Below are 23,703 nucleotides of genomic sequence, written 5' to 3' on the forward strand. Positions count from 1 at the left end.
AACACAATAAATTTCCTTGAAGAATGTCTATGCAATAAATACTACACATTGTCTTCAGAGCTGTCCCTATCCATCTTTTCTTTGCCTTCTTGTAGGTATTCTTTTGTTTTTTATCTGTGCACTTTTTACTTTATTCTTTTCCTCTCTTTCTTTCCTTCCTTCCCCAAGAATGCTATAATTAAGTGGAAATACTCCTACCCACCCACCCACACATATATTTACACACATATACAATGTATATATATAGAGATATATATAGGTATACATAAACATACACAGAAATATACATTATATATAAATCATACACACCTACATAATTATACATTCATATACATCTATCTAAAACTATACCACATTTGTTTGTCCTCTGTTTCTCTGAAAATGGATAACAACTTTCTTTTTAAGTCCAAGTTTTGGGGCAGAGCCAAGATGGTGGAGATCGCACACATTTCTCTCTGATCTTCTCTGCAACCCTCACACTAATTAAGAAACTAGCCTCTGAATTAGCCATGAACTGTCAGAACCCACAAATATTGGAAGTGCAACAAATTATCAGCAGAAGATAATTCTGAAGATCACCAGAAAAGGTCTGTTTCAATTGAAAACAGGAGAGAGGCAGCCAGGGCAACCAGATGAGTACAAATACCAGAGCAGACAGTGCAGAGACCTGGGACAGTGGGGACTCCAGCTGGCGGTGCTGATTCCATGTGAAAGAGAATCTATGGGGAAGATACAGACCAGAAAAGGTCTGGAAACAAGAGGGAAGCAGTGAAGCACAAACAGCTGACCACAAATGCCAGCACAGACAGCACAGAGCCCCAGGGCATTGCTAACTCTGCCAGCATTGCTGATTCCCCAGTGTTGCTGACTCTACATGGCAGAGAATCTATGGGGAGGAATCCACAGGAATCTATAGCAGTGTTGGCCATTCTGCCCTGGTTGCAAACCAGTACATCAATAGGGAAGTTATAAAACATCCAACACAGACACAAAAGTGAACCCCAAAAGATCAGAATCTCATGGGACCTGGCCATGACCATCCAGCACTGGGAGTGAATCAGCACTGACCCAGCACAACTGCTGCAGCATGGAAAACCTCCCCTGCCCTAGAGGCAGATCTTAACATTTTCAAAAAATGAGTAAAAAAGTAAAGAGGACTCTGATGATATACAGTTTTTATGGTGAAGGAGAGGAAAAGATTTTAAACGCTGAGGAGAATAATGGCAAATTGTCTCCAGATGAAGCTCTAAAAGGCAATATAACATAGTCCCCATCACACAAGGCTCTCCTAAAAGAAATTTGAAAGGATCTCAAAAGAGAGCTAGAAGAAAACTGGGGAAAGGAAATGAAAAATTTGCAAGAGGGTTTGGAAAAAAGCATATAATTCATTAAAAGATAGATTTGAGAAAATGGAAAAAGAAAGAAACTCTCATAAAAACAGAATTTATGAAACAGAAAAAAAAATAAGTCCTTAAAAAACAGAATTTGTGGAATGGAAAAAAATTCCATTGAACAAAATAACTCATTTAAAAATTCAATTGGACAAGTACAAAAAGAAGTAATAAAAAAAGTAAATGAAAAAAATAAATCATTAAAATTCAGAATTGAACAACTGGTAATGAATGACTAAATGAGAAAACAAGAATCAGTCAAGCAAAAGCAAAAAAAATGAAAAAAAATGGAAAAAATGTAAAATACCTATTTGGGAAAACAATAGACCTGGAAAATAGATATAGGAGGCACAATCTAAGGATTATTGGATTCCCTGAAATACATGATGAAAAAAAGAGGCTAGACATTATCTTTAAGGAAATCATCAAAGAGAACTGCCTGGATATCATAGAATCAGAAGATAAAATGACCAATGAAAAAAATCACTGAGCGCCTCCTGAAAGAGACCCCAAAATTAAAACCCCAAGGAATATCATGGCTAAATTGGAGCAACTATCAAACCAAGGAAAATATTACAAGCAATCAGAAAGAAACAGTTCAAATACCAAGGAGCCACAATAAGGATTACTCAGGACCTAGCAGCTTCCATTTTAAAGTATCTAAGGGCCTGGAATCTAATATTCCAAAAGGTGAAGGAACTTGGAGTGCAGCCAAGAATAAATTAGCCTGCTAAACTGAGTATTTTCTTTTAGGGAAGAAGATGGACATTCAATGAAACTGGAAAATTCTTTATTTTTGATTAAAAGACCAGAGCTAAAGAAAAAATTTGCCCTCCAAAAATAGAATTTAAGAGAAGCATAAAAAGGTAAAAAGAAAAAAAAAACTCTTGAGAACTGTATTTCTGTTATGAGTATATGTTGAGAGTACATACATAATCTGATTTTACTGTTATAATATAAAAAAGACAAAAAAGATGGAAAGAGAATTGTAACAGAAAAAAAAAGGGAAAGTGGAGGTAAAATGAGGGAAATTATATCTCAAGTGAAGCAAAGAAAACATATTATAATTGAGGGAAAGAAGGGAGGGTGACAAATATTGTGTGAATCTTGCTCTCTTTAGATTTAGCCCAAAGAAAGAATATTAGAAATATTTGGTTTCACGAAGAAACATCTCTCATCTTATAGAATAGTGGGAGGGGAAAGGGGAAAAGGGAAGGGGTAGGCTAAATAGAAAGGAAAAGAGAAATAGTAGAGGAAAAATAAAAGAAAGAGAGAGGGTCTCTGGGGGAGGCCTACTTGAGGCAAGTAGTGCTCATAAGTAAAATACTGGGGAGGAAGAAAAGGGCAAAAGAAAAGAGAAAAGTATAATTTGGGGTTAAGAAGATGGCAAGAAATACAGAATTACTAATTTTAACTATAAATGTAAATGGGGCAAACTCTCCCATAAAATGTAAGCAGATAGCAGACTAGATTAAAAGCCAGAATCCAGAATACAATGTTTACAAGAAACACATTTAAAGCAGAGTGCTACATATAGAGTAAAGGTAAAAGGCTGGAGCAGAATCTAATATGCTTTAGGTGAAGTAAAAAAAGCAGGGGTAGCCATCCTGATCTCAGATTAAGCAAAAGCAAAAATTGATCTAATCAAAAGAGATAAGGAAGGAAACTATATCTTGCTAAAGGATACCATAGATAATGAAGCAATATCAATATTAAACATATATGTACCAAGCAGTGTAGCATCTAAATTCCTAAAGGAGAAGTTAAGAGAGTTGCAAGAAAAAATAGACAGCAAACTATAATAGTGGGAGATCTCAACCTTTCTCTCTCAGAACTAGATAAATCAAACCACAAAATAAATTAAAAAAGAAGTTAAAGAGGTAAATGGAATAGTAGAAAAACTAGATATGATAGATCTTTGAAGAAAAGTGAATGGAGACAGAAAGAAGTACACTTTCTTCTCAGCATTTCATGGAACCAATGCAAAAATTGACCATATATTAGGCCATAAAGACCTCAAAATCAAATGCAGAAAGGCAGAAATAGTAAATGGTTTTTTTTCAGATCACAATGCAATAAAAATTACATTCAATAAAGGACCAGGAGAAAATAGACCTCCAAAAAATTGGAAAATAAATAATCTCATCCTAAAGAATGAATGGATCAAAAAGCAAATCATAGACACAAGGATTATTAGAGGGGATGTGGGACAATTGGGACACTGATACATTGTTGATGGAACTGTGAATGGATCCAATCATTTTGGAAAGCAGTTTGGAACTATATGCTCAAAAAGTTATAAAATTGTGCATACCCTTTGACCCAGTAGTGTTTCTATTGGGCTTGTATCCCAAGGAGATCTTAAAGAAGGGAAAGGAGCCCACATGTGCAAAAATGTTTGTAGCAGCCCTTTTTGTAGTGGTAAGAAACTAGAAACTGAGTGGATTCTCATCAATTGGAGAATGGCTGAATAAATTATGGTATATGAATATTATGGAATATTATTGTTCTGTAAGAAACGACCAGCAGGATGATTTCAGAGAGTCTTGGAGAGACCTACATGAACTGATGCTAAGTAAAATGAGCAGAACCTGGAGATCATTATACACTGCAACAAGAAGATTATATGACAATCAATTCTGATGGACGTGGCTCTATCCAACAATGATTCAAAGCAGTTCCACTGGTTCAGTGATGAAGAGAGCCATCTACACTCAGAAAGAGAACCATGGGAACAGAATTTGGAACACAACATAGTATGCTCACTCTCTTTGTTGTTATTTGCTTGCATTTTGTTTTCTTTCTCAGTTTTTCTTTTTTCTTCTTCATCTGATTTTTCTTGTGTAACAAGATAACTATATAAATATATATACATATATTGGATCTAACATGTATTTTAACATATTTAACATGTATTGGGCTACTTGCCAGTTAGGGGCGGGGGAAGGGAGAATGAGGGGAAAATTTGCAAGGGTCAATGTTGGAAAATTACCCACGCATATACTTTGTAAATAAAAATCTTTAATAATATATATATAAGTCCAAGTTTTTCCATATTTTTAGCTCTACCAACTTGTCATTTCCTATATCACAGAAATAAACCAAGCTTACACTATCTAGTTATTTTAAATAGTCTAAAATAATGACAGACATATGCTAAAATATGGCAGACATATGAGTTCCCTATTTTTCTCTTTTTTAAAGTGTATTTTAGCTTTAATTTTATTTGAGATCATGATTACTAGCCCTGTGCTTTTTTTATATAATAAATTTTATTCCTTATCTTTCTTTTATGTTTGTGTGTGTCTCTCTTATTTCCTATCCCTCCTGATTCTTTTGCTTTAGTTCAATCTGCTATCTTGCCCTATTGTTAATCTACCTTACTTCCAAGGATCCCTTTATCCTCTCCCCCCATTCTTTCTTGTCCTTTTATTTCACATCTAAATTTAGAAGACTTTTTATACCCTTCTAAATATATATGTGCAGTTCCCTCTTTATCTCATTCCTGTTAATCTACACATACTTCTGTACCATACCCCTTAACCTATTCCTTCACCATCTTATATGTTTCTTTATGTATTTAGACTTTTATTTCCTTCTAAATATATATGTTATTCTCTTATGTAACCAAGATTTGATATGAGTAAGATTCCCTTTCAAAATTCCTCCATTATCCTCTCCCCCCTTTCATATCCTGTTAGCCTCTTACTTCTTTCTGAATTTAAAAGACTTTTATACCCCTCTAATTATATATGTATTGTTCCCTCTTTAACCCATTTTTGATGAGAGTGATGATCTTATCATCATCTCAAGTAGAACTATCTGTTGTATTTACTTCCTTTTTTCTCACTCTCTTCTCAACCTTTTACAATCAGGTTCCCTAGTTCGTCACTAAACTGATACTACTGTTTCCAAAGTTACTAAAAATCTCAAATTCAACATGTCCACAACAAACTTAATGTCTTTTCCCCTAATCCTGCTCCTCTTCCTAATGTCTATATTTTTGTTTAGGGAATGGCCATCCTACTAGTTATCCATGTTCATCCCCTTGACATCAATTTCCACTCTTTACTCTGTATCATCACACTTTTCCAGTCATTTGCCAAGTCTTGAATATTTTACCTCCATAAAATATTTTACATTTTTTTTTGTCATTCACCCAGTGGCAATCTTTTATTACTTCTCACAAAGACTGCTGCAAGTCTTTTAATCTTCCTATTTTCAGTTTCACCCCTCTCCAAACTATCTGCCATAAATCACTAAATTGATATTCCTAAAACATAAGTCAGATTATGTTATTTTTCCCTGCTGAGTAGCACCATATTGGCTCTAAAAATGCAGTCTTTTCTATTTGATTTTTAAAGCCCTTCTCAAATTCTCTCCACTTATTTTTTCCACAATGATTTTACATTATCACCCTACATGAAATCTTTATTTTATCCAAATTGGCCTACTTTCTGTTCCTCATATAAAATATTATATCCCTAGACTCTATGCTTTTTACCCAGATTGTTTCATATTCCTCAAACAGATTCACTTCTTTCCTGTCTGGTTCCCTTCAAAGATCAGCTCATGTCTCCTCATCCAGGAGGCCTTTCCTGATACTCCTGTCTGTTAATGTCATTCTCATCATTACTTTACATTTGCCTTTTGTATGTAGTTTGTGCTTATTTATCTGGGTATGTGTTGTTTCTTCTGTTAGAATATTAACTCCTTGAAGACAAGAGTTACTGTTTTGTTTTGTAGCCCCAATTCCTAGAACAATGTTTGACATAAAATAAGTAGATGCTGAATAAATACTCACTGATCAATTGATTCAGCTCTCTCTCTCTCTCTCTCTCTCTCTCTCTTTCTCTCTCTCTCTTTCTCTCTCTTTGTTTTATTTCCAGTGTATAAGCTTCCTGTATGTTTCTTGTATTATAATTCTTTGTATAGCCCACACAGCCTTTGCATAGTGTTAAACATGCTACAGGAAGACTCAATCTGCACTTGTTACTTCTCCCTCCTTTCCTTGTCTTTTCTTCTCTTTTTACTATATCTATATACTTTCCTAATTGTTGTGTCTTTTTCAAGAGAAAAATAACAAGATTAAATTAACCAAATTCAAGCCCATGAGCATTTCTTATACTCTTGCCAGGCATTGCACTAAGAGCTGAGGATAGAAATAAAGGGAAAAATAGCCCCTGCCCTCAAAGCACACTCTAATGGGGAAAAATGTGCTAAATCCAATTATTTTTACTTCCATTTCTCCTTCTATTTTTTAACTATGTGTCCTTAGCCCTTGATAGAAACAAATTTATTGGTCCTATTCATGGAACTAGATTTCCTAAAACTGCAATAATCTTGAAAGAAGATTCTACTTATGTAAAGAAAAGCAAGGACTCAGCCTCTATCTGTTTGGAAAAAAACATCTTACCTTGAGTATACATATCACTTACTGCATAAGCCATTGTTCATGTTAAGACATACTGCCCTATATTAGCTCCTAATATTTTTCTATTGCAATCTGAATGAGTGCAGATAATTAAAATAAGTGCCTGTTGACTTTAGAGCTTTGTTTACTTCTGACTAACTCCAGATTAAACCTACTCCCTTGACTCTATCCCCTAACATATCACGCGTTGCTAAATATCATTGTTTCTACATCACAACTCCTCATATTTTTCCATTTTCCTCTATTCACATATTCACAACCTATTTCAAACATAGCTCACCTTTCAATTGGATAATAACTTCCTTATTTTGTATCTTTGCTTGCTTCATCAATCTGTTCTACACATGGCCACTGAAATAATCTGCTTTAGGAGCATATCTTTTTAGGTCAGTTCTTTAGTGACCAAATCATTCTTTTGCTCACAAACCTCCAGTTTGCCTACAAACTAACTCCTGGCTTCTTTATGGAGACAAGAGAGATGGGATAGGGAGACTAATTAGGTGGCTATTATAATAGTTTAGGAGAAAGTTGATGGGGGAAAGAACTAAGGTAGCAGCTATGTAAATAAAGAGAAGAGATGTGGAGGTAGAATTAACAAGTTTTGGCGATATATAATCATCACTAAATTGTTAGACTTGAGGTCAAGGATGATTCCAAAGTTATGAACCTGAGTAACAAGGTGGTATCTTCAATAGAAATAGGAAAATTAGTAAGTAGTATGGATTGAGGGGCAATGAGTTTCAATTGTGGAAAAAGCATTGATTTTGGAAAGCATGTAGTATGTAATACAAGATTAAAGAGAAATAAAGGCTGGATATATAGACATAGGAATGCTTTGAATTAAGATATTATAAATTTATAAATAAATGGATAATTAGGCAGTAAATAGAGCTCTGGACCTAGAGTCAGGAAGACTCATCTTCCTGAGTTCAAATCTGATTTCATATATTTACTATTTATGTGATCCTAGGCAATTCACTTAATCCTATCTGCCTTAGTTCCTCATCGGTTAAAAAAAAAAAAAAAAAGCTAGAGAAGGAAATGGTAAACCACTCCAGTATCTTTGCCAAGAAAACCTCAAATGGTTAGGCACAGCTTGCTTACATTGTTTAAAATTTGTTTCCTTATACAAAAAGGAAACTTAAAAAACATTTCAAAATAGGTAGCATGAAGTATGACCTATTTCATAAAGTAAGACATACCAACACATATAAGCTATTATTCACTGTTCCATGTACCTCAGACATCTGACATTTTAGTCTTTCATTTGTTCTGATTCCTAGAGAACAGCTGGCCACACACTGGGGTCACAACAATTTATATAAATGGCTTAAAAATTGCTCATCAGTCAGCAGCACCTATGGAAGGATTGTTGTGCTCAGAATACTGCATCTACTGAGCAGAAAACAGAAAGCACTGATCAACTAAAAGCACCAAAGCAATTTAGGAATTCTAAGTTTTCCTGTTTAGGGAAATACTATGTCTTAATTAGGAGTCTGGAAGATAAACAGCTCTTTAAACACTTCCTAAGAATTCTAATCAAAATGAAACCATTTTATCTGTTCTAATGTGAAGCATTTATTCATTGATCTTGGTCCTTGTTTTCTCTTTTTTTTTTTTTTTTTTTTTTTTTTTTTTTAATTTTTTTATTTAATAATTACATTATATTTACACTCATTTCTGTTCCGATTTTTTTCCCCTCCCTCCCTCCACCCCCTCCCCTAGATGGCAAGCAGTCCTTTATATGTTGGATATGTTGCAGTATATCCTAGATACAATATATGTTTGCAGAACCGAACAGTTCTCTTGTTGCATAGGGAGAATTGGATTCAGAAGGTATAAATAATCCGGGAAGAGAAACAAAAATGCAGATAGTTCACATTCGTTTCCCAGTGTTCTTTCTTTGGGTGTAGCTGCTTTTGTCCGTCATTTATCAATTGAAACTCAGGTCTCTTTGTCAAAGAAATCCACTTCCATCAAAATATGTCCTCATACAATATCGTTGTCGAAGTGTATAATAATCTCCTGGTTCTGCTCATTTCACTTAGCATCAGTTCATGTAGGTCTCTCCAAGCCTCTCTGTATTCATCCTGCTGGTCATTTCTTACAGAACAATAATATTCCATAACATTCATATACCACAATTTACCCAGCCATTCTCCAATTGATGGGCATCCATTCATTTTCCAGTTTCTAGCCACTACAAACAGGGCTGCTACAAACATTTTGGCACATACAGGTCCCTTTCCCTTCTTTAGTATTTCTTTGGGATATAAGCCCAATAGAAACACTGCTGGATCAAAGGATATGCACATTTTGATAATTTTTTGGGCATAATTCCAGATTGCTCTCCAGAATGGTTGGATTCGTTCACAACTCCACCAACAATGCATTAGTGTCCCAGTTTTCCCGCATCCCCTCCAACATTCATCATTATTTTTTCCTGTCATCTTAGCCAATCTGACAGGTGTGTAGTGGTATCTCAGAGTTGTCTTAATTTGCATTTCTCTGATCAATAATGATTTGGAACACTCCTTCATATGAGTGGTAATAGTTTCAATCTCATCCTCTGAAAATTGTCTGTTCATATCCTTTGACCATTTATCAATTGGAGAATGGCTTGATTTCTTATAAATTTGAGTCAGTTCTCTATATATTTTGGAAATGAGGCCTTTATCAGAACCTTTAACTGTGAAAATGTTTTCCCAGTTTGTCGCTTCCTTCTAATCTTGTTTGCATTAGTTTTATTTGTACAAAGGCTTTTTAATTTGATGTAGTCGAAATTTTCTATTCTGTGATCAGTAATGGTCTCTAGTTCATCTTTGGTCACAAATTTCTTTCTCCTCCACAAGTCTGAGAGATAAACTATTCTATGTTCCTCTAATTTATTTATAGTCTCGTTCTTTATGCCTAGGTCATAGACCCATTTTGATCTTATCTTGGTATATGGTGTTAAGTGTGGGTCCATGCCTAATTTCTGCCATACTAATTTCCAATTATCCCAGCAGTTTTTATCAAATAATGAATTCTTTTCCCAGAAGTTAGGGGCTTTGGGTTTGTCAAACACTAGATTGCTATAGTTGACTATTCTGTCTTGTGAGCCTAGCCTTTTCCACTGATCCACTAATCTATTTCTTAGCCAATACCAAATGGTTTTGGTGACTGCTGCTTTATAATATAATTTTAGATCAGGTACAGCTAGGCCACCTTCATTTGATTTTTTTTTCATTAATTCCCTTGAGATTCTCGACTTTTTATTGTTCCATATGAATTTTGTTGTTATTTTTTCTAGATCAATAAAATATTTTCTTGGAAGTCTGATTGGTATAGCACTAAATAAATAGATTAGTTTAGGGAGTATTGTCATCTTTATTATGTTCGCTCGGCCAATCCAAGAGCACTTAATATTTTTCCAATTATTTAAGTCTGACTTTATTTGTGTGGAGACTTTTTTATAATTTTGCTCATATAATTCCTGACTTTCCTTTGGTAGATAGATTCCCAAATATTTTATGGTATCAACAGTTATTCTGAATGGAATTTCTCTTTGTATCTCTTGCTGTTGGGTTTTGTTGGTGATGTATAAAAATGCTGAGGATTTATGGGGATTTATTTTGTAGCCAGCTACTTTGCTAAAATTATGAATTATTTCCAATAGCTTTTTGGTAGAATCTCTGGGGTTCTCTAGGTATACCATCATATCATCTGCAAAGAGTGATAGTTTGGTTTCCTCATTGCCTACTCTAATTCCTTTTATATCTTTCTCGACTCTTATTGCCGAGGCTAGTGTTTCTAATACGATATTAAATAATAATGGTGATAGTGGGCAACCTTGCTTCACTCCAGATCTTACTGGGAAAGGTTCCAGTTTTTCCCCATTGCATATGATGCTTACTGATGGTTTTAAATATATGCTCCTGACTATTTTAAGGAAAAGTCCATTTATTCCTATGCTCTCAAGTGTTTTTATTAGGAATGGATGTTGGATTTTATCAAATGCTTTTTCTGCATCTATTGAGATGATCATGTGGTTTTTGTTTGTTTGGTTATTGATATAGTCAATTATGTTAATAGTTTTCCTAATATTGAACCAGCCCTGCATTCCTGGTATAAATCCTACTTGGTCATAGTGTATTATCCTGGTGACAATTTTCTGTAATCTTTTTGCTAATATTTTATTTAAGATTTTAGCATCAATATTCATTAGGGAGATTGGTCTATAATTTTCTTTCTCTGTTTTCAGCCTACCTGGTTTAGGTATCAGTACCATATCTGTGTCATAAAAGGAGTTTGGTAGGACTCCTTCAATCCCTATTTTTTCAAATAGTTTATATAACATTGGAGTTAATTGTTCTTTAAATGTTTGGTAGAATTCACATGTAAATCCATCTGGTCCTGGGGATTTTTTCTTAGGGAGTTGATTGATAGTTTGTTCTATTTCTTTTTCTGAGATGGGACTGTTTAGGATATTTACTTCTTCCTCTGTTAGTTTGGGCAAGCTGTATTTTTGGAGGTATTTTTCTATTTCATTTAAATTGTCGAATTTATTGGCATAAAGTTGGGCAAAGTAACTCCTGATTATTGCTCTAATTTCCTCTTCGTTAGTGGTGAGTTCTCCCTTTTCATTTTTAAGACTAACAATTTGATTTTCCTCTTTCCTTTTTTTAATCAGATTTACTAAGGGTTTGTCTATTTTGTTGGTTTTTTCATAGAACCAACTCTTAGTTTTATTAATCAATTCAATAGTTTTTTTACTTTCAATTTTATTGATCTCACCTTTTACTTTTAGAATTTCAAGTTTAGTGTTTGACTGGGGGTTTTTAATTTGTTCCTTTTCTAGCATTTTTAATTGCAAACCCAATTCATTGACCTTCTCTTTCTCTATTTTATACAAATAGGCCTCTAGAGATATGAAATTTCCCCTTATTACCGCTTTGGCTGCATCCCATACATTTTGGTATGATGTCTCATTATTATCGTTTTCTTGGGTGAAGTTATTAATTATGTCTATGATTTGCTGTTTTACCCAATCATTCTTTAGTATGAGATTATTTAGTTTCCAATTATTTTTTGGTCTACTTCCCCCTGCTTTTTTGTTGAATGTAATTTTCATTGCATCGTGGTCTGAAAAGGATGCATTTACTATTTCTGCCTTACTACATTTGAGTTTGAGGTTTTTATGTCCTAATATATGGTCAATTTTTGTATAGGTTCCATGAACTGCTGAAAAGAAAGTGTATTCCTTTCTGTCTCCATTACATTTTCTCCAGAGATCTATCATATCTAGCTTTTCTAGTATTCTGTTTACCTCTTTGACTTCTTTCTTATTTATTTTCTGGTTTGATTTATCTAATTCTGAGAGTGCAAGGTTAAGATCTCCCACTATTATAGTTTTACTGTCTATTTCTTCTTGCAGCTCTCTTAGTTTCTCTTTTAAGAATTTAGATGCTACCCCACTTGGTGCATATATGTTTAATATAGATAGTGCTTCATTATCCATGCTACCCTTTAGCAAGATATAGTGTCCTTCCTTATCTCTTTTAATTAGGTCAATTTTTGCTTTAGCTTGATCTGAGATCAGGATGGCTACCCCTGCTTTTTTGACTTCACCTGAAGCATAGTAGATTTTGCTCCAACCTTTTACCTTTAACCTGCATGTATCTCCCCGCTTCAGGTGTGTTTCCTGTAAACAACATATTGTAGGATTCTGGCTTTTAATCCATTCTGCTAACCGCTTCCTCTTTATGGGGGAGTTTACCCCGTTCACGTTTATGGTTAGAATGACCAATTCTGTATTACTTGCCATCTTGTTAACCCCGGTTTATGCTTTCCTCCCTTCTTTCCCCTTTCCCCCCCTTCCAAGTATTAAGCTTGTGAGCACCCCTTGCTTCTCACAGCCCTCCCTTTTTAGTATCCCTCCCCCCTCCTTAGAGTTCCTCCCCCTATCTTACCCCTTTCCCTCCCAGTTCCCGTATTACCTTCCCCTTAGCTTATTCCTTCCCTTTCCACTTTTCCCTTCTCACTTTTCAATGAGATGGGAGAAGTTTCACCATAGATTGAATATGTCTTAAGATTTTTCACTTAAAGCCAATTCTGAAGGCAGTAAGATACCCACTATATTCATCCCCCTCCATTCTTTCTCTCAGATATAATAGGTTTCCTATGCCTCTTCATGAGATGTACTACCCCCACTTTACCCTTTTTTCTGGTACAATGTCCTTTCCACATCAATTTCTAGAACAAGGTATACATGTATTCTTTATACATCTATATAGTCAAAATATAGTTCCCAAGATTAATCTTTACCTTTTTAGATTTCTCTTGAGTTCTATATTTGTAGATCAAACTTTTTGTTAAGTTCTGGTTTTTTCATCAGAAATAGATGAAATTCGCTTACTTCGTTGAATGTCCATCTTCTTCCCTGGAAAAAGATGCTCATTCTCGCTGGGTAAGTTATTTTTGGTTGCATACCAAGTTCCTTAGCTTTTCGGAATATCATATTCCAGGCCCTTCGATCTTTTAATGTGGATGCTGCCAGATCCTGGGTGATCCTTATTGTGGCTCCTTGATACTTGAATTGGGTTTTTCTAGCCGCTTGCAATATTTTTTCTTTCACCTGAGGGTTCTGGCATTTGGCCACTATATTCCTTGGTGTTTTGATTTTAGGATCCCTTTCAGTGGGTGATCGATGAATCCTTTCAATGTTTATTTTTTCCTCTGTTCCTATGACTTCTGGGCAGTTCTCTTTGATAATTTCCTGGAAGACAGTGTCCACGCTTTTTTTTTCATCATGTTTTTCTGGGAGTCCAATGATTCTCAGATTGTCTCTCCTGGATCTGTTTTCCAGGTCTGTTGTCTTCCCCAGAAGGTATTTCACATTTTTCTCCATTGTTTGATTTTTTTGGATTTGCTTGACTGATTCTTCTTGTCTCCTCGAGTCATTCAATTCCACTTGTTCAATTCTGATTTTCAGTGAAGTATTCTCTTCACTCACTTTTTTAAAATCTTTCTCTAATTGTCCAATTGAGTTCTTTTGTTCTGTGGAATTTTTTTCCATTTCGCCAATTTTGTTTTTTAGAGAGCTGTTTTCTGTTTCCAGTTCACTAATCCTATTTTTCAAGGATTTTACTTCTTTATCCACTCTCTCTTTAACTTTCTCCAGACTCTTTTCCCATTTTTCTTCTAGCTCCCTTGTGAGAGCCTTTTTAATCACTTCTATGAGGTTCATCTGTGCTGAGGAACAGCCGATCTCCTCCTTTGGGGAATCACCTGGGGACTGTCTGTTTTTAGTCTCCTCAGGATTTAGAGTCTGCTCTCTATCTGTATAGAAGCTGTCAAGGGTTAAAGTCCTCTTCAGCTTCTTGCTCATTCTGTCTATTAATCAGAGACAAACTACCAAAGAAAAACAGAAAAAAAACTGGAGTCTTTCTTTGGGGGAGGGGCTGGGTGTGTTATCGAGCTTCCTCTACAGACTGCAGGTGGCAGCAGTGAGGCACTAGCAGGACTGTGCTGCGCCTGCGCTCTGAGATCCCAGAGCGTGCTGAGTCACTGAGGGGGGGGAAGGGGGGGGGGGGCCAGGTCCTGAGAGACTTCAGCTGTTTGCGGTTGTATTCTTCAGCCCCGGTGTTTTTAGCTTTTCTGCTGGGCTGTTGACTTGCTGCCGGAGGAAATTATCCAAACCTGTAGCGAAGCTCTCCCCGCAGAAACGGCTACGATCACTCTCCACCCCCTCTCCAGTCTGCTCCCGTGCTCTCACTGCCGCTGCCCGCCGCCTGCGCCCGATCTAAAACCGCCCCAGCCCTCCAGTAAAGACAGACCTTTCTTGGCGGATCTCAAGGATGGCTTCTCTTGGTAACTATTTGTGGGTTTTTTTCAGTCAAGCATTGATTCAGAGGCTTGTAATGAAGTGGATAGTGAGAGAAAGCGCGGAGCTTATGCAACTGTGAGCCTCCTCTCCGCCATCTTAACCGGAAGTCCGGTCCTTGTTTTCTCGCCCTTCTTCCCTTTCTCTCCATCAAACCATGAAAACTTTATTAAGAATCGATGAAACCTCAACATGACTAATGTGGAAACATTTAAAATGATTGTACATGTATAACCTATATCACAGTTCTTGTTGTCTTGGGAGTGAGAGAGAAGAAAGTGAGAAAAAAATTGGAACATAAAGTCTTACAAAAATGAATGTTGAAAACTATCTTAACATATATTTGGGAAAATGAAATACTACTAAAAAAAATTTTTTTTTAAAGTGACTTGGAAGCAAGACAATGCTATATGCCACAAGTGCCAGTCTCATTTTCCCCCAATTCAAATTTGGCCCTTGACATTTAGTAGCTATATGACCCCAGACCTAAGCATGTTTGCCTTAGTTTCCTCTTTGTAAATTAAACTGGAGAAGGAAATGGCAAAAAATCTTTGCCAAGAAAACTCCATATATGGTCATGAATAGTCAAGACACAACTGAAAATGATTAAGCAACAAAGAAGAAACACCAGGAAAGCATCAGAAAAACCTAGAGAGAAAAACATTTTCAGAGGAAGATGGTGATTAATAGTCTCAAAGATTTCAGAGAGATCAGAAAGAATAAGGATGGTTAAAACCCATTATACTTGGCAATTAAGGGATCACTGGTAACTTTGAAGAGGGAAGTTTCAGTTATAGCAAGTGAGGGGAAACATAGTGAAAGCTAATAAATGGCTTTTTCAAAGAATTTAACCTTAAAGAGGGCCATTTAGAAAGCAAGAAGAAATGGTCAGATTGCATGAGAGTTTTTTTTAAAAGGTGGAGGAGACATAGGCATGTTTTTATACAGCAGGGGAAAAACTAGAAAATAAGGAAATATTGAAGATTAGTGGGCATGATAATAAGAGCTTTTGACTGGAAAAGATAGCATGAGATGGAATCAAGGGTATATGAATAGGAGTTTTCTTTCACAAGGAAAAAGACCATTCTGTTCATTTGGGATAGGAGTAAAAAGAAAAAAAGTGGGGGAAGATATCTGAGTGATGAAGGATGAGGAGGAAGGGAGAAGAGGGACCTCTCAGCAAATGACTTATGCAGAGTGAGTGAATATTAGCTGTTTTGGCATCTTAACTGAAGAACTGTCAGCCAGTGATGAGAGGGAGGGGCAGATGGGCAGTTTGAGGTGAACATAGGCAGGATGAGAAACTTTTATTCCTAGTAACATTGCTTCTTTGTCCTCGTTGATGGGCTGGATTTGTGATTTCATTGATACAGGGAAATCCCAGATGAGGAAACTCTGATAGTACAGAGACAATATAATACCTGCTCTGCTACTTGTAGTCTTAGAGATTTTTCTGGGATTTTTGAAAAATTAAATGACTTGGCTAGGGTTACATATCCAGCATATTTAAAAGATGAGACTTGAACCCAGGTTGTGCTGATTGTAATAGAAATTCCAGAAAATGGGGGCGGGGCCAATATGGCAGAGAGGACACACGCTTCTTTCTGATCTTCTCCCTGGACACTCAACTAATTACTAAATTCCATCTCTGAATTAGTTCTAGATTGGCAGAATTCATGAATGTTGGGAGTGCAGCAAATTAACAGCAAAAGACAATTTCAAAGATCACCAGAAAAGGCTGGTTTTGGTCAGGCAGGGAGGGAAGCCAAGCACAGGACACCAGTGCATGCTGTACAGACCCGGGAGGGAAATGGTCTCTGTGGGCAGTGTAGATTCTGAGCAGTGAAGAATCTAGAGGGAAGACTCTAACACAGTGTTGGCTACTCTGCCCTGGTTGCAAGCCAGTAGATCAACAGAGAAGTTATAAAACATCCAACATAAATGCAGAAGGTAAAAATTAAAACTCCGAAGTGCTGGAGTTTCACAGGACCTGGCCATGCCCAATCAGCACCAGGAGTGAGTCAGCACAATCCCAGCCCCTGCTACTGTTCCACTGCCACTTCACTGGTGACTGTAGAGGAAGTTTGGAAAACTTCCCTTGCCCTAAAAGCAGATCCCAACTTAAAAAAAAAATTAGTAAAAAGGCAAAGAGAACTCTAACTATAGATAGTTTCTATGGTGAAAGAGAAGAACATATTTCAAACCCTGAGGACACTAAAAGCACATTGTCTCCAGATGAAGTCCCAATGGGTGATATAATCTGGTCCCCACCACACAAGGCTCTCCTAAAAGAAATTTAAAATGATCTCAAAAAAGAGCTAGAAGAAAAATGGGGAAAGGAAAGGAAAACTCTGCAAGAGGGTTTGGAAAAGGCATATAATTCATCAAAAGATAGATTTGATAAAGTGGGAAAAGAAAACAACTCCCTGAAAAACAGAATTTGTGAAATGGAAAAAAATTCCATTAAACAAAACAATCATTTAAAAACTCAATTGAAAAAAATACAAAAAAAAAGTAAATGAAGAAAATAATTCACTAAAAATCAGAATTGAACAAATGGAAATGAATGACTCAATGAGACATCAAGAATCAGTCAAGCAAAACAAAAAAAATGAAAAAAATAGAAAAATGTAAAATATTTAACTTGGGAAAACAACTGACATGAAAAATAGATCTAGGAGATATAATCTAAGGATTATTTCACTCCCTGAAAACCATGATGAAATAAAGAGCCTAGACACTATTTTTCAGGAAATCATCAAAGAGAACTGCCTTGATGTCATAGAATCAGAAGTAAAATAGCCATTGAAAGAATTCACTGAACACCTCCCGAAAGAGACCCCAAAATTAAAACTACACGGAATATCATAGCTAAATTTCAGAACTACCACACCAAGGAGAAAATATTATGAGCAGCCAGGAAAAAAAAATTCAAATATTCAGGAGCTACAATAAAGATCACCCAGGATCTAGCAGCTTCCACTTTAAAGGACTGAAAGGCATGTAATCTGATATTCTAAAAGACAAAGGAACTTGGAATGCAGCCAAGAATAAACTTTCCTGATAATCTGAGCATTTTCTTCTAGGGAAGAAGATGGGCACTCAATGAAACAAGTGAATTCCATTTATTTCTGATGAAAAGACCAAATATATAATTCAAGAGAAGCATAAAAAGGTAAAAAGAACTCTTGAGAACTCTATTTCTATTATGGGTATACATAGAGAGTGCATGTATAATTTGATTTTACTATTATAATATAAAAAAGTAACTAGAGGTGGAAAGGGGGTTATACCAAAAAAAAAAAAAAGGGGGGGGGGGATGGAGGTAAAATGAGGGAAATTACATTTCATGAAAAGGCAAAAGAAACCTAATACATTTGAGGGAAAATGTGATGACCGTGTATTTAAAATCAGCCAGAGTCAGGAATTCAGATTAAGGGAAAAATCTTCAATCTTTATTCTTTTTGAGATGAAGGGGGATTGCGATAGCAATATGGGCAACTGCGACAGGAAGCCAGCCAGCAGAGGTGAAGGGGGATTGCAGGTGAAAGGAAGATCGGAGGTGAAGGAGGGTCACGATAGCAATGCGAGCAACTGTGTCAAGAAACCAGCTAGCAGTCTCTCTTTCCGTTTCCCTTTCCACTCCCCTGCCTCCACCCACCAAAATCGTCATTTCCTATACAACACATCAGGACTTGAACAAAGACCTCAGTGCATCAACTCAAGCCTCAGCCCATTACAGGAAAGAAGGGAGGGAGATGAACATTTTGTGAATCTTACTCTCCTCAGGTTTGGTTCAAAGAGAAAATGTTAAACATATTTGATTTACAGAGAAATTTCTCCCACCTTATTGAAAAGAGGGAGGGGAAAAGTGAAAAGGGAAGATATAGGCTAAATAGAAGGGGAAAACAGAAATAGTAGGGGAAAGGTATAAGAAAGAGGGAGGGGTTCAAAGGGGAAGGATTCTTTTTTATATACTTTTTCTTTTTTTTTATTTTATAATAATTTTTTATTGACAGAATCCATGCCAGGGTAATTTTTTTTACAACATTATCCCTTGCACTCACTTCTGTTCCAATTTTTCCCCTCCCTCCCTCTACACTCTCCCCTAGATGGCAAGCAGTCCTATATATGTTAAATATGTTGCAGTATATCCTAGATACAATATATGTTTGCAGAACCGAACAGTTCTCTTGTTGCACAGGGAGAATTGGATTCAGAAGGTAAAAATAACCCAGGAAGAAAAACAAAAATGCAGATAGTTTACATTCATTTCCCAGTGTTCTTTCTTTGGGTGTAGCTGCTTCTGTCCATCATTTATCAATTGAAACTGAGTTAGGTCTTTTTGTCAAAGAAATCCACTTCCATCAGAATACATCCTCATACAGTATCGTTGTTGAAGTGTATAATGATCTCCTGGTTCTGCTCATTTCACTTAGCATCAGTTCATGTAAGTCTCTCCAAGCCTCTCTGTATTCATCCTGCTGGTCATTTCTTACAGAACAATAATTTCCATAACATTCATATACCACAATTTACCCAGCCATTCTCCAATTGATGGGCATCTATTCAATTTCCAGTTTTTAGCCACTACAAACAGGGCTGCCACAAACATTTTGGCACATACAGGTCCCTTTCCCTTTAGTATTTCTTGGGATATAAGCCCAGAAGTAACACTGCTGGATCAAAGGGTATGCACAGTTTGATAACTTTTGGGGCATAATTTCAGATTGCTCTCCAGAATGGTTGGATTCATTGACAATTCCACCAACAATGCATCAGTGTCCCAGTTTTCCCACATCCCCTCCAACATTCATCATTATTTTTTCCTGTCATGTGTGTAGTGGTATCTCAGAGTTATCTTAATTTGCATTTCTCTGATCAATAGTGATTTGGAACACTCTTTCATATGAGTGGCAATAGTTTCAATTTCATCATCTGAAAATTGTCTGTTCATATCCTTTGACCATTTATCAATTGGAGAATGGCTTGATTTCTTATAAATTTGAGTCAGTTCTCTATATATTTTGGAAATGAGGCCTTTATCAGAACTTTTAACTGTGAAGATGTTTTCCCAGTTTGTTGCTTCCCTTCTAATCTTGTTTGCATTAAAGGGGAAGGATTCTAAAGGAGGAAGATTGCTTGAGACAAGTGGTGCTCATAAGTTAAATACTGGGGAGAAGAGAAAGGGGAAACAGAAAGAGAAAAGTATAATCTGGAGATAATAAGATGGCAGGAAATGCAGAATTAGTAGTTTTAACTGCAAATGTGAATGGGGTGAACTCTCCCAAAAAGCAAAAGCAGATAGCAGACTGGATTAAAAGACATAATCCCACAATATATTGTTTAAAAGAAACACATTTAAAGCAGAGTAAAGGTAAAAGGCTGGAGCAAAATCAATTATCCTTCAGGTTAAGTAAAAGAAGAAGAAGAAGAAGAAGAAGAAGAAGAAGAAGAAGAAGAAGAAGAAGAAGAAGAAGAAGAAGAAGAAGAAGAAGAAGAAGAAGAAGAAGAAGAAGAAGAAAAGAAAGCGTAGCTATCCTGATCACAAATCAAGCAAAAGCAAAAATTGATCTAATTAAAAGAGACAAGGAAGGAAACTATATCTTGCTAAAGGGTACCATAGACAATGAAGAAATATCAATACTAAACATATATGCACTAAGTAGTATAGCATGGAAATTCCTAAAGGAGAAGTTAAGAGAGCTGCAAGAAGAAATAGACAGCAAAACTATAATAGTGGGAGATCTCAATCTAGCTCTCTCAAAACTAGATAAATCAAACCACAAAATAAATAAGAAAGAAGTTAAAGGGGTAAATAGAATATTAGAAAAATTAGGGATGATAGATCTTTGGAAAAAATTGAATGGAGAAAGAAAGGAGTAAGTACACTTTCTTCTCAGCAGTTCATAGAATCTATATAAAAATTGACCATATATTAGGACATAAAGACTTCAAAATCAAATGCAGAAAGGCAGAAATAGTAAATCCTTTTTTTTCAGATCATTATGCAATAAAAATTACATTCAATAAAAAGCCAGAATAAAATAGACCAAAAAGTAATTTCAAACTAAACCATCTCATTCTAAAGAATTAATGGGTGAAACAGCAAATCATAGACACAATTAATAATTTCATAGAAGAGAATGACAATAATGAGACAACATACCAAAATGTGTGGGATGCAGCCAAAATGGTAGTAAGGGGAAATTTTATATCTCTAGATGCTAAATACCAAACTTGAAATTTTAAAAATAAAAGATTAAGAAAATTGAAACTAAAAAATTATTGAATTAATAAATAAAACTGAGTTGGTTTTATGAAAAAACCAACAAAATAGATAAATCTTTAGTAAATTTGATTAGAAAAAGGAAAGAGGAAAATAAAATTGTTAGTCTTAAAAATGAAATGGGAGAACTTTCCACCAATGAAGAGGAAATTAGAGCAATAATTAGGAGTTACTTTGCCCAACTTTCTGCCAATAAATTTGATAACCTAAGTGAAATGGAGGCATGCTTACAAAAATATAAATTTCCCAGATTAACAGAGGAGGGACTAAATTGCTGAGATAGTCCTATTTCAGAAAAAGAAATAGAACAAGTTATTAATCAACTCCATAAAAAAAAATCTCCTGGACCAGATGGTTTTACATGTGAATTCTAACCAAACATTTAAAGAACAATTAACTCCAGTACTATGTAAAGTATTTGAAAACATAGGGAATGAGGGGTGGAACTGGCTGTGGAGGTGGTGGCAACTGAATCCAAAAGGGAGGAAGATAGCGGTGCACCTGGCATAGTAAGCAGGAATGGAACCCCAACCCCCAAAAGTGAAGGTGAATGATCATGTCAAAATGAGAAGAGGAAGGAGAAAAATGTGAAAAGAGGCGGGAATCGATTTGAATCCTATGCCAACCTTACTAAAAGATACAGAGCCTTCATTACAAATATACCATTTGATGTGAAGTGGCAGTCTCTTAAAGACCTGGTCAAAGAAAAAGTTGGTGAGGTAACATATGTGGCGCTCTTAATGGACGCTGAAGGAAAGTCAAGAGGATGCACTGTTGTTGAATGCAAGATGGAAGAAAGCATGAAAAAAGCTGCTGAAGTTTTGAATAAGCATAGCCTGAGTGGAAGACCTCTGAAAGTCAAAGAAGATCCTAATGGTAAAGATGCCAGGAGAGCAATGCAAAATGTGATAAGCTACAACTGGTGGGATGGGTATGGGACCAGGTGGCCCAGGAATGATTAACATCCCACCTAATATCCTAAATAATCCTAACATCCCAAATGAGATTATATTTGTAGCAAATCTGGATTATAAAGTTGGCTGGAAGAAACTGAAGGAAGTGTTCTGTATGGTTGGCATAGTGGTTAGAGCAGACATTCTTGAAGATAAAGATGGAAAAAGTCATGGAATCGGCACTGTTACTTTTGAAGTCAATTGAAGCAGTTCAGGCTATATCAATGTTCAATGGCCAGCTGCTATTTGACAGACCAATGCATATGAAGATGGATGTGAGGCCTTGCCAAAGGGTGACTTTTTCCCTCCAGACTACCCCCAGCAACTCCCTCATAAACTTGGTGGTATTGGCATGGGACTAGGACCAGGAGTACAGCCCATTGATGCTAATCATCTAAACAAGGGCATAGGAATGGGCTACATAGAACCTGCAGGAATGGGAATGGAAGGCATGGGATTTGGAATAAACAAAATGGGAGAAATGGATCAAGGAATGGGTGGAGATTTGAGAGAGACTTTGCATGGAATGAGATGGGAATGGCTCGGAGTTTTGGAGAACCTCTTGGCAGGGGAATGGGTGGTGGTGGTGGCAGTGTACCAGGAATCGAAAGGATGGGCCCTGGGATTGACTGCATAGGTGGTGCTGGGATGTAAAAAAATGGGTTCTGGCCTAGGCAATGGGATGGATAGAGTAGGGTCTGAGATGGAGAGAATGGGCCTTGTCATGGATCATATGGGGTCAACTGTGGAGAGAATGGGGTCAGGAATAGAACGAATGGGTCCTTTTGGCATAGACCACATGATTACAAGCATTGAAAGGATGGGCCAAACCATGGATAGGATAGGTTCAGGTGCAGAAAGAATGGGGCTGGCATGGGTTTTGGTATTGAGAGAATGGCTGCTTCTATAGACCATGTTGGCTCGATCATAGAAAGGATGGGATCAGGTGTGGATAGCATGGGCACTACCATGGATTGCTTGGGTCTAAGTATGGATCATATGGGGCCTGCTGGGAATTGGCATAGATTGCATGGGCCCAGTTATGGATGGAATGTCTATTGGTTTGGACCGTATGGATGCCAATAACATGGAGCGTATGGGATTGGACCATATGGGTGCCAATAACATAGAGAGAATGGATCCCACTATGGGCTTAGCCCTATGTTCAGGAATGGAGCACATGGGACATGGGAAGTATCTTTGACCGAGCTACGGAAATGGATAGGGGAAATTTTGGAGGCAGTTTTGCAGGGTCTTTTGGAGGTGCTGGTGGCCACATGCCTGGGGTTGCTCGAAAAGCCTGCCAGATATTTGTGAGAAACCTCCCTTTTGACTTTACATGGAAAATGCTAAAAGACAAATTCAATGAATGTGGTCATATGTTGTATGCAGACATCCAAGATAGAGAATGGCAAATCCAAGGGTTGTGGCGTGGTTAAATTTGAGTCCCCAGAGGTGGCAGAGAGAGCCTGCTGGATGATGAATGAGATAAAGCTCAGTGGCAGAGAGATTGATGTATGAATTGATAGAAAATGCCTTTTTTTTTAACGTCAATACCAGACTTTCAAATTTGTATTTTGTTTTCCTTGTTAACCATTTTAATTTGTTGGCTGGATGTATAAAGATGTTAAAATTCAGTTGCTTTCTGAGGTGATTTTAATTACTTTTTTAATGACTGGGATTCCATTTGACTGTTTGCATTGAGATTGCAATGTATGCAATTTTTTTTGTAGTTGTGGCATCTTGTTGACATTACAACTTTAATAATAAAT

General features: G+C 36.4%; 1 pseudogene; it reads left to right on the top strand.

The window, feature by feature from the left end:
- The window catches only part of LOC127561520 (heterogeneous nuclear ribonucleoprotein M-like), a 33,518-nt pseudogene extending 10,039 nt beyond the window's left edge, over positions 1 to 23,479 (top strand).
- The last annotated feature ends 224 nt before the right edge of the window (positions 23,480 to 23,703 follow it).

This window comes from Antechinus flavipes, chromosome 4 (assembly GCF_016432865.1).
Source record: "Antechinus flavipes isolate AdamAnt ecotype Samford, QLD, Australia chromosome 4, AdamAnt_v2, whole genome shotgun sequence".
Taxonomy (NCBI): domain Eukaryota; kingdom Metazoa; phylum Chordata; class Mammalia; order Dasyuromorphia; family Dasyuridae; genus Antechinus; species Antechinus flavipes.